Consider the following 10,185-nt stretch of genomic DNA (forward strand, 5'->3'; position numbering starts at 1 on the left):
TCAGCAAGAGCCAAGCAGTTCTTCAAGTATCCACCATAGCTATGCAAACCTTCTGTTGTAACCAGGGCTCCCAAGGTGGAGGATGCCTGTGCTGGCAGGTACAATGGCAGGAGCACTGGATTTGGAATCGGGGTACCTGGCATCTAATTATGTCTCTGCCACTCACTGCCTGTTGACCTTGGGCAGGGAACTTTCGGCTTCTTCATCTTTAAAACAAGAGTGTTGAAAGAGAAAATGTCTAGCCTTCCAGCTCTAAAAAACTCTGTCTTTGTACATTCAAATCTTGGGCAAGGAGAAGACAAAGAGTGATGTGCCCAGAATAAATTACAGGAACCTTAGTCTCTACTACAACTGAAGTCAAGAGAAATTGTTCCCATGAAGCCTTTCAAGACCCAACTCCATTCTTCCTTCCCCAGGCAGCCTTTCTTGACCATTTCAGTCCCTGATGTTGATTCCTTCTTCTAAATCTCGACCACACTATATCACTGACTGATACTTATTATAGAGTTAGAACTAGAAGCAACCTTAGGGCTCACTGAGTCCAGTGACTTGTTCAAGGTCATTCAGATAGTGAGCAGCAGAACCAGGATTACTGTTCAGCTTTTCTGAGTGCTCAGCGCTCTTTCCACTCCACCACTGTTCAGCCCCATAAACCATCATCTCTCTGAATGCCCATGACTCTCTAAGTAGGAAGCAGTCATACCCCTGACTTGTCCCTCTTTATAGCTGCTTCAAGCCCTTGCACATGGTATTAGTTAATATATTGGAGGGATTGTTTGGTGAAATGGGAAGAAGATTGGGTGCAGAAAAGCTGGCTTTAGCTCTTGGCCAAACACACAAGCTATGTGTCCTTTTCCTGCTCGAAACATCAATTTCTCCATCTGTAATGTAAGGATAATGGGATTTGCACTATTTCACTGGGGTGTTGCAAGGATCAAATAGAATCCTAAAAACTTTGTAACAGTCAAATGCTATATAAATGTGAGTTATTATTAGTTATTTGCAGCTCACTGAAGTATGTCCCAAGATCCTGAACCATTATTATTCTCTGGAGGAGGGGGAGGCAGGGGATAGAAAATGGAGAGAAGAGAATATAGCTACAAAGTCCTCCCACCCCCACCCCCCACCCCAAATGAGTAATCCCCTCCCTGTCTCAATCTGAGCTAAGGCTCCTTTCCATCCAGCCCCCTAGTACCCTCCTTCCTGCCCAGAGTTCCTGAAGAATATGACTTGGCCATGACAGTGTTGGTATAGGCAAGGGATGATTATAAAGGACGGTTTGGGTTATGATGTCAAGGTCCCTTCAACACCAAAAGATCTGTGGCGCCCAGAAACCTGAGCAGCTGCTGGGGGCAGGGGAACCTCAGACCAGAGAGCTGCCAAACTGCATTTCCTGCCCCTCACCCCCACCCCCACCCCCACCGCCCAGAAGCTGAAATCCTGAGGCACTTTGGAGTTCTGGTGGCTGCGGGTGGGTTAAGCTGCCAGATGTTTCCCAGCTGTTGGACCTGGGCCTCCAGCTGAGCCTGAATGAGCAGACCCTGTAGCTTGTAAGTATTCCTATAAACAGTTTGGGGGTTGATGAAGCCCTCACCTGGGGTGGCCACAGAAAAACTTCCCACGGTCCAGGCAGGGAGGTGGGCTTCCTCTGAGATGGTGGTGCATGTTGGGGGACATGGGGGAGGGCATCCTGCCTGGGTCAGGCCTGGGCCGCCACCTGCTAAAGCAGTGCCTGCCCAACCCTGCCCCCCTCCTGGTCTTCTGGCGCCAGAACCGTGTGGTCCCTGGAATTTGATTATTTGTCTTAGCAGATAATTCAGGCCAGAAGGCCCAGCCTGCCCCTTTCCCTCCTCGTTGCTGCTCAGCACTATTCTAGCTCCTAGGACCCTCTCCCCAATTACAAAAACCTCTTTTCACTCAGCTTCATAAAACCCTAAAATAGTTCCTCTCCTTGATGCTACTTCCAAGAACCCCGAGTTCACATCCCCCTCCCATTTTGCCACCTATGTGACCATAGGGAATCACCTCTCTTGACCTCAGTTTCCCCTTCTGTAAAATAAGGGAGTTGGACTAGATAAGCCCCGCATCTTGCTTTCTACTGTTGTGTGTTCTATGTTCCCTTACAGCCTGGACACTGTGTGCCCTGAGGTCCCTGCTACTTGCCTTCTATGTCATCTGTCCCCAGGTTCCTTCCAGCTCTACCATTCTGTGACTTAGTCTTTGCCCCCTCCCCACTCCAGTCCAACAGTTGGAGAACTCTATCCAGCAGATTTCGCCTGTATCAGATAAAAAGGACAGAGATCAAAGGAGGCCCTGGGAATAGATCTACATCATAAGCCTCATCTTATAAACCTGTGGACCCACTGCCCCAGGTCCTAGTACTAAAATGATGTGGCAGAAAGACACCTTCCAGGCCAGAAGAGAAGTAGGAAGTAGACATTGGTTTTCTCTACAAGAGATGAGATTCAAATGATAAAAGACTTCCATTCCCAATAAGAATAACCCAGGTGCAGGACTGACCTTTGTACTTTGCCACTGAATTTTTGCCTAATAAGCCATATGTTGTAGGTTTTAGTCATTTCAATTGTGCCTGACTCTCCCTGATTTCATTTGGGATTTTCTGGGCAAACATGCTGGCGTAGTTTGCCATTTCCTTGTCTAGCTCATTTTATAGGTGAGGAACTGAGGCAGACAAGGTTAAGTGACTTGTCCAGAGTCACATAGCTACGAAGTTTCTGAGCTGGATTTAAACTCAGGGAGATATTAATATTGATAGTTCATATTTCTATAGCTTTATACAAAATCCTCTTTTCGCAACTTGTAAAGTAAGTATGCCAAGACCAAAACTCAAAGAGATTCATTTTTGTCCAAGGTGACACGGTAGAGTTTAGAGCAAGGATTCAAACGCAGGACCTCTGGTTCCAAGTCTTGCTCATTCTGCTATGCTACTCCCTGTCCCTCAACTATATGCCCAAGCATTTTCCACCATTTTTCTTAAGATTCATGTTCAATGCTCTGCCTACTCTTTTAACCTTCAAGGATAATATCTTTCTCCAGAATGCTTGCTCTTGATTCTTTGCTCCTCTGGGCATCTTTAGCACTTTGTACCTCTTTTTTTTTTTTTTAGGAGAAATAAGGTCTTTAATCGGGGCAGAGGAACTATAACTCGTGGTATCGCAAAGCAAGATGCTAGGAATACCCACTTTGTACCTCTTATGTAGCATTTGACCTTATACTGAAGTTATGTGTATATTTATTTCTTCTACCCTACTAGATTCAAATAGATAAGGTTTATTGTTCAGTTGTTTTCATTCCTGTCTGACTTTTTGTGACTCCATTTGAGATTTTCTTGGCAAAGATTCTGGGGTGATTTACCATTTCCTTCTCCAACTCATTTTACAGATGAGAAAACTGAGGCAGACAGGGCTAAGTGACTTGCCCAGGGTCATATATCTAGTAAGTATCTGAGGCAAGATTTGAACTCATGAAAATGAGGCTTCCAGACTTCAGGTCTGGCATTCTATCCACTGTGCCACCTAGACTGCTTCTCATTAATCTTTTTGTTTCCTACATCACACAAATTGAATGGAATAGTACATTTCTTTACTGCTTTTACAATTTACAAAGTACTATACTCATAGCCATACTGTGAGGTAGGTAGTACAAGTACTGTTGTCCCTATTGTATGGGTAAAGCCAAAGGGGATTGAGGTATTTACCCAATATTTTACAGCTAGTAAATAGTTGAACCCAGGTCTCCTGACTTCAAGTCCAGTTAGCCCTCATTTAGTGGTTACTCAAGGAATAACCACTGAATGAATCCATTTTCAGTTCAGTACAATGGAATTGATACATGGTGTTGAGGAAGGAGCACCACACTTGTCTCCAGAGTTCTGATATTTAACACAGCTAAACTGTGTAATCTTGAACAAGTCATTTGGCTCCTTTCAGCCTCAGTTTGCACATCTGTAGAATGATGATGATAACACCCATACTACCCACCTCACAGGGTTGCTATGAAGAAAGCACTTTATACACTTCACAGCTCTTTAGAAATCTAAGTTATAATAATGATGCAAAGCTGCCCACTGGCTGTTCTGTACCAGAAGCCACGCTAGCTCCAGACTTTCCAAAGCTTGTCCTCCTCTCAAGAACCCAGGGTTACTTCCACATCACTAGAGTCTTCCTCCAGTGATTCTAATAACTGGCAGTAGGTAAGATGGAATCGAAGTAAAGTGCTGAAAGGTAGAGGGAGAACTTTGAAAGAAGACCAGGAAAGAGGAAAGAGGAAAGGGAAGAAAGATAAAAAGGAAAGAAGGAATTTATCTGGGAAGCCTTTTCTTCAGTTCTCTCTTCTATAAACAGTTACCAATAGTTTTCTAAGGCATGTTGTATCTCTAAATCTCCTGACCAGCATGCCAAAGAAAAGACCAGATGGAATATCCCAACCCCCTTGGTGAAACATCTCGATAGAATATGGTTTTTGTTATTGGGCAAGCCAAGTTATGACCTTGGCCCCAATAGCATTGCCACCTCCTTAGAGCACAGAGGTGCTTGGATACCCAGTACTTCCCCTCCAGGAAGAACCATGAAGCCTAAACTAATCCCTTGGAGAATCAGCAAACATTCACTGGGCTGCTATTATACACTCTTCTTAGGCTAGACAGAAATGGATCAATTCTAAAATATCAAGAGCTGAAAGGAACCTTAGAGATTATCTGGTTCAATCCCCTCATCTTCCAAAGAAGAAAACTGATGCCTTGTAAAGGGAAGGGACTTAGCCACGAGCACAAAATGAGTTAGTGACAAGGCTGACCCTAGAATCCAGTTCTTTTGACACACTATACTATTCTTTGCTCTCCTGCACATTCTTACCCTCCAGTATCTTATAGGATAGTAGGGGAAATAAGACAGACATAAAAAAATGACTACACTGTCATGTGGTCTGCCAAGAGTTGAATTTGCCTAGCTTTCTGGAAGATAGGGGCTTGAACAATCGATTGGCTTTGGAGAGGCGGAGAGGATCAGAGAGGGGAGTTCCTTGGGCAAGAACATAAGATTTATAGGTCAACTAAGAATCAGAATGTTAAAAATTGTTTTTACATATCATGGGGGAATAAAATAGTATTAAGAAAAAAGAAAAGCTTGGAGGAGGTGAGAGGGAGACAATACAGATTTGAAAATAAAACAAAATTAAATTCAGCAACAACAAAAAAAGTCTGTTGAATTTAATTGTTGAAACCAAGCTCTTAGGACAGTGGGTTGTCATTTACTGAGCTTGGCACTCAATGGGGACTGATGGCCACTAACATCACTGCCTACAGGGCAAAGTCCAAACTCCTGTCTTTAGACCTTAGCTTTCCGGTTCTGTCTTTCCAGAGCCATTTCACAGTTTCTCCATAGGCAATCATTATTCCAACCGACTTGCTCTATTCACCAACCCCTCAAAGAAAACATACCTGCATGGGGACTTTTCTTGGGACCACTGCAACCCACTGTCACCATGGTCCTCTGAGCCCTTCCCCGAAACCCTCTAACACTATTGGCCTTGGGAATGGACTCTCCTTAGGCCTGCCACACACTTCAACTGAATTTGTCCCAGGTAAAGTTTCCATTAGTTGTGATCTTGAGTGTGGTTGTAAATGCCAGTGCTGCTAGGCTTCATTAAGAAGCATAGTGACAGGGCAGCTAGGTGGCGCAGTGGATAGAGCACCGGCCCTGGAGTCAGGAGGACCTGAGTTCAAATCTGGCCTCAGACACTTGACACTTACTAGCTATGTGACCCTGGGCAAGTCACTTAACCCCAATTGCCTCACTAAAAAAATAAAAATAAAAAAAAGAAAGAAATGTATAGGGGGCGGCTAGGTGGCGCAGTGGATAAAGCACCAGCCCTGGATTCCGGAGTACCTGAGTTCAAATCCGGCCTCAGACACTTGACACTTACTAGCTGTGTGACCTTAGGCAAGTCACTTAACCCCCATTGCCCCGTAAAAAAAAAAAAGAAGCATAGTGTCCAGAGCAAGGGAGAAGAGAGTCCTGCCTGGAGAGTCCATAACACACCTGGAGTATTGTGTTCAATTCTGAGTGCCCCATTTCAGGGAGAACACTAAGAGCTTAAGAGGGGAACCAGGGTCATGAAGATCCTTGAGTCCATGCTATATGTTGCAGGAATTAAGAGATAGAGTCATTGTGTTTAGTCACAAGTGTTTGAAGGACTTTAATTGTGGAAGATTCTCCTTTTTTTCTTTTTTTAAATACTCATTTTGAACTTAAAAAGACAAAAAAGAACATTTTCATGTACACAAGATAAAAAGAGGATTCAATATAAATCCCATGATTTCCCATTTCACACTGTTTACTTTTTTTTTTTTTTTTTGCTGAGACAGTTGGGGTTAAGTGACTTGCTCAGGGTCACATAGCTAGTAAGGACCAGTGTTCTATCCACTGCACCACCTAGCTGCCCCTACACTGTTTACTTAAAAAACTATAATAAAGGGGGCAGCTAGGTGGCACAGTGGATAAAAAACATTGGCCCTGGATTCAGGAGGACCTGAGTTCAAATCCGACCTCAGACACTTGACACTTACTAACTGTGTGACCCTGGGCAAGTCACTTAACCCCCATGGCCCCCCCCCCAAAAAAAACCTGTAAAAATACTAAACATCATTTTCAAAACTACACTGCTTTTCTACACTTCCTTCTAAATTTTCTTTTCTCTGATATACACCTTTTTTTAGAGAGAGATATTCCACTTGTTCTGCAAGTATTTATAATACTCAGAATAGTTTAGACATTCACCATTATTCTTTGAACAACAATATTGCTGTTGCTGTATACAACATTCTTTTGATTCTGCTCATTTCACTGTTCATCATTTCATGCAAGTCTTTCCATGTTTTTCTAAAATCAATAAACTCATCATTTTTTACAGCACAGTAGTACTCCATCACAATCATTTACTACAGCTTGTTTAGCCATTCTTCAATTGATGGACATCCCCTCAATGTCTAGTTCTTTGCCACCACAGAGAGAGATGCTATAAATACTTTAGAACATATAAGTTATTTTCCTTCCCCCCCACCACCACCACCTTGGGAAACAGACATGAGTGGTATTGCTAGGATCAAAGGTTATACAGTTTTATAACCCTTTGGCCATAACTCCAAATTGCTCTCCAAAATAGTTGGATCAGTTCACAGTTCCATTAATAGTGTATTAGTGTCCCAGTTTTTCCACATCCCCTCCAACATTTGTCATTTTCTACTTCTATCATTTTAGCCAATCGGATGGGTGAGATATCTCAAAGTTGTTTTAATTTGCTTTTCTCTAATCGATAATGATTGAGTATTTTTTCATACGACTATCTGTATTGTTAATTTCTTCATCCAAAAACTGCTTTTTCATCTTTTGACCATTTATCAATTGGGACATGACTCATACCCTTATAAATCTGACAACATTCTCTATATATTTGAGATGAAACCTTTATCTGAGAAACTATCTATAAAATTTCCCCCCAAATTTTCTGCTTTCCTTCCAATCTTGGGGACATTAGTTTTATTTGTTTAAAAATGTTCGAATGTTGGGCAGCTAGGTGGCGCAGTGGATAGAGCACCGGCCCTGGAGTCAGGAGTACCTGAGTTCAGATCTGGCCTCAGACACTTAACACTTACTAGCTGTGTGACCCTGGGCAAGTCACTTAACCCCAATTGCCTCACTAAAAAAAAAAAAAAATGTTCGAATGTAATCAAAATGATCCATTTAATATTCCACAATGCTCTCTATCTTATTCACAAATTCTTCTCTTATCCATGAGTCTGACAGGTAATATGTTCCATGTTCTTCTAATTTACTTATATCTCCCTTTATGTCTAGGTCATGTATCCATTTTGACCTCATCTTCATAAATGATGTAAGATATTGATTTATACCTAATTTCTGCCAGACTTTTTCAGTTTTCTAACAATTTTTATGAATCTTTACATTTGTCAAACACAAGATTACTACAATCATTTATTACTGCATATTGTATGTCTACTCTGTTCCACTAATTCACCTTTATATTTCTTAGCCAGTACCAGATAGGTTTGATAATTACCATCTTATAAAACAGTTTAAGACTTCCTTCCTTTACATTTTTTCATTAATTCCCTTGATATTCTTTACCTTTTGTTCTTCCCATTGAATTTTGTTATTATTTTTTTTAAGTCAATAAAATATTTTTTGGTAATTTAATTGGAATGGTGATGAATAAGTAGATTAGTAGAATTGTCATTTTTATTATATTGGCTATGCCGACCCATGGACAATTAATATTTCTTCAATTATTTAAATCTGGCTTTATTTGTATAAAAAGTGTTTTATAATTATGTTCATGTAATTCCTGGATTATCTTGGCAAGTATACTCCCAGGTATTTTATGCTATCTGTGGTTATTTTAAATGGATTATCTCTTACTATCTCCTCTTTCTGCAGGGCTTTATTGGTGATATATAGAAAAGCTGATGATTTGTGTGGGGTTATTTTATATTCTGCTACTTTGCTAAAATTCTTAATTGTTTCAACTAACTCTTTAGTTGACAGTTCTAAACATTCTATAATTTTTTTTCATCTTAAACCCACCCCCACTTTAGAGTCTGATGTCTCATTCTTCTATGACAATCTCACCATTCCCCCCACCCCCAACATTTACCAGGCTCACTTCCTGCCCCGGGGCTCAGTCTCTTTACTAAGCCCAACATTTACTCATTTGGTTTTTTCCCATATTTTCTCCCCCAGCTTTCCCAAGCAGGTGATTGATGAATGTTTGTTAGATTTTTCTCAGTTACTTCCCTGGAAATGTAACCTTAAAACCTGAGTGTTCAGGAAAAGCCACCCAGGATAGTTGATGTAGGGTCATGCCTCCCCTTCTAGATAGGTATATATGTGTATACATATGTGGATATGTCTCCAATGTAGCCATATGCATGGCTATATATAAAATGTATGTGTCTGTATATGCATACATGACTGTATACGTCTGTGTATTAGTTCCTTGATATAAAATCAATCCCTTTGTCACCTCCCAGCAGACAATCTGAGCCCAGCAATCTGGAAAGCAGATGGAGGAATCCTCTCTATCTCCTGCGACACTGTTTGACTCCAGCCAGGCCTTCCCCAGGGCGAGAATCTCCTCCCCCTCCTCTTCTCTCCGGTGAGAGGAGAGGGGGTGGGGGGAGAAGACTTGTCTTTAGAGCTGATATTTAGGGAGCATTGTTCACATGGACTAGGAGTTCTCTTTACTGCTTGAGAGCAAGGGTCAGTGCCCTCCCTACTGGGGTCAAAGCTCAGGGTCACCTCCCAGAACTGGAGAAGCCCCTACTGATAAGGCTGGGGAGCACCTTTTCCCCTCAGAACATTTGGGAAAACGGTGCCAAAGTTACCTGCTCCAGGAAGCCATCCCTGACCACTGTAACCTTTATGATTTCTTCCCTCCCTAATTTCCTATGGCTCTTATTATTGTTATTAATAATATGGATAATAATAATAGGATCCTTAGAATCCTTATTGTTATATTGAATTCTTATATCGTTAATATGATATAATGTTATTATGTTATATTAGAATCCTTATATTGTTATGCTTATGTATGATATATAATTTTATATATTATATTATAATCCTTATATTGTTATACTGTTATATTAGAATCCTTGTATTGTTAATGTAGAGTACTTTAAGGTACTGTTGTTGTTTAATGAATTACTTGTGGCCAACTCTTAATTACTTTTTTTTGGCCATTTTCTTTAAGTTTTTCTTGTCATTTCCTTTAGCTCTTTTTACAGATAAGGCAATTAAGGTTAATTGACTTGCCCAGGGTCACATGTGTCCGAGAGCAGATTTGAACTCAGGAAGATGAGGCTTCCTGACTCCAGGTACACACTCTATCTACTGCCCACCTAGCTGCCCTGCTTTAAGGTTTATAAAATGCTTTAATTAATACACTTGTGAGAATCTATTTTCATCCCCATTTTACAGATAAGACATCAAGGCCCTGAAGGATTGTGTGACGTGCCCAAGGTCCCATAGGAAATACCAAGTTTCTGTACCACTAATTGGGCCATAAGAATATACAGTCCAAGATTGTTCATTTCCTTTCCATGTATATCTAGTCTCCCAAATAGAGTGTGAGCCCAGGAAGGAAAGG

This window comes from Dromiciops gliroides, chromosome 2 (assembly GCF_019393635.1).
Source record: "Dromiciops gliroides isolate mDroGli1 chromosome 2, mDroGli1.pri, whole genome shotgun sequence".
NCBI lineage: Eukaryota > Metazoa > Chordata > Mammalia > Microbiotheria > Microbiotheriidae > Dromiciops > Dromiciops gliroides.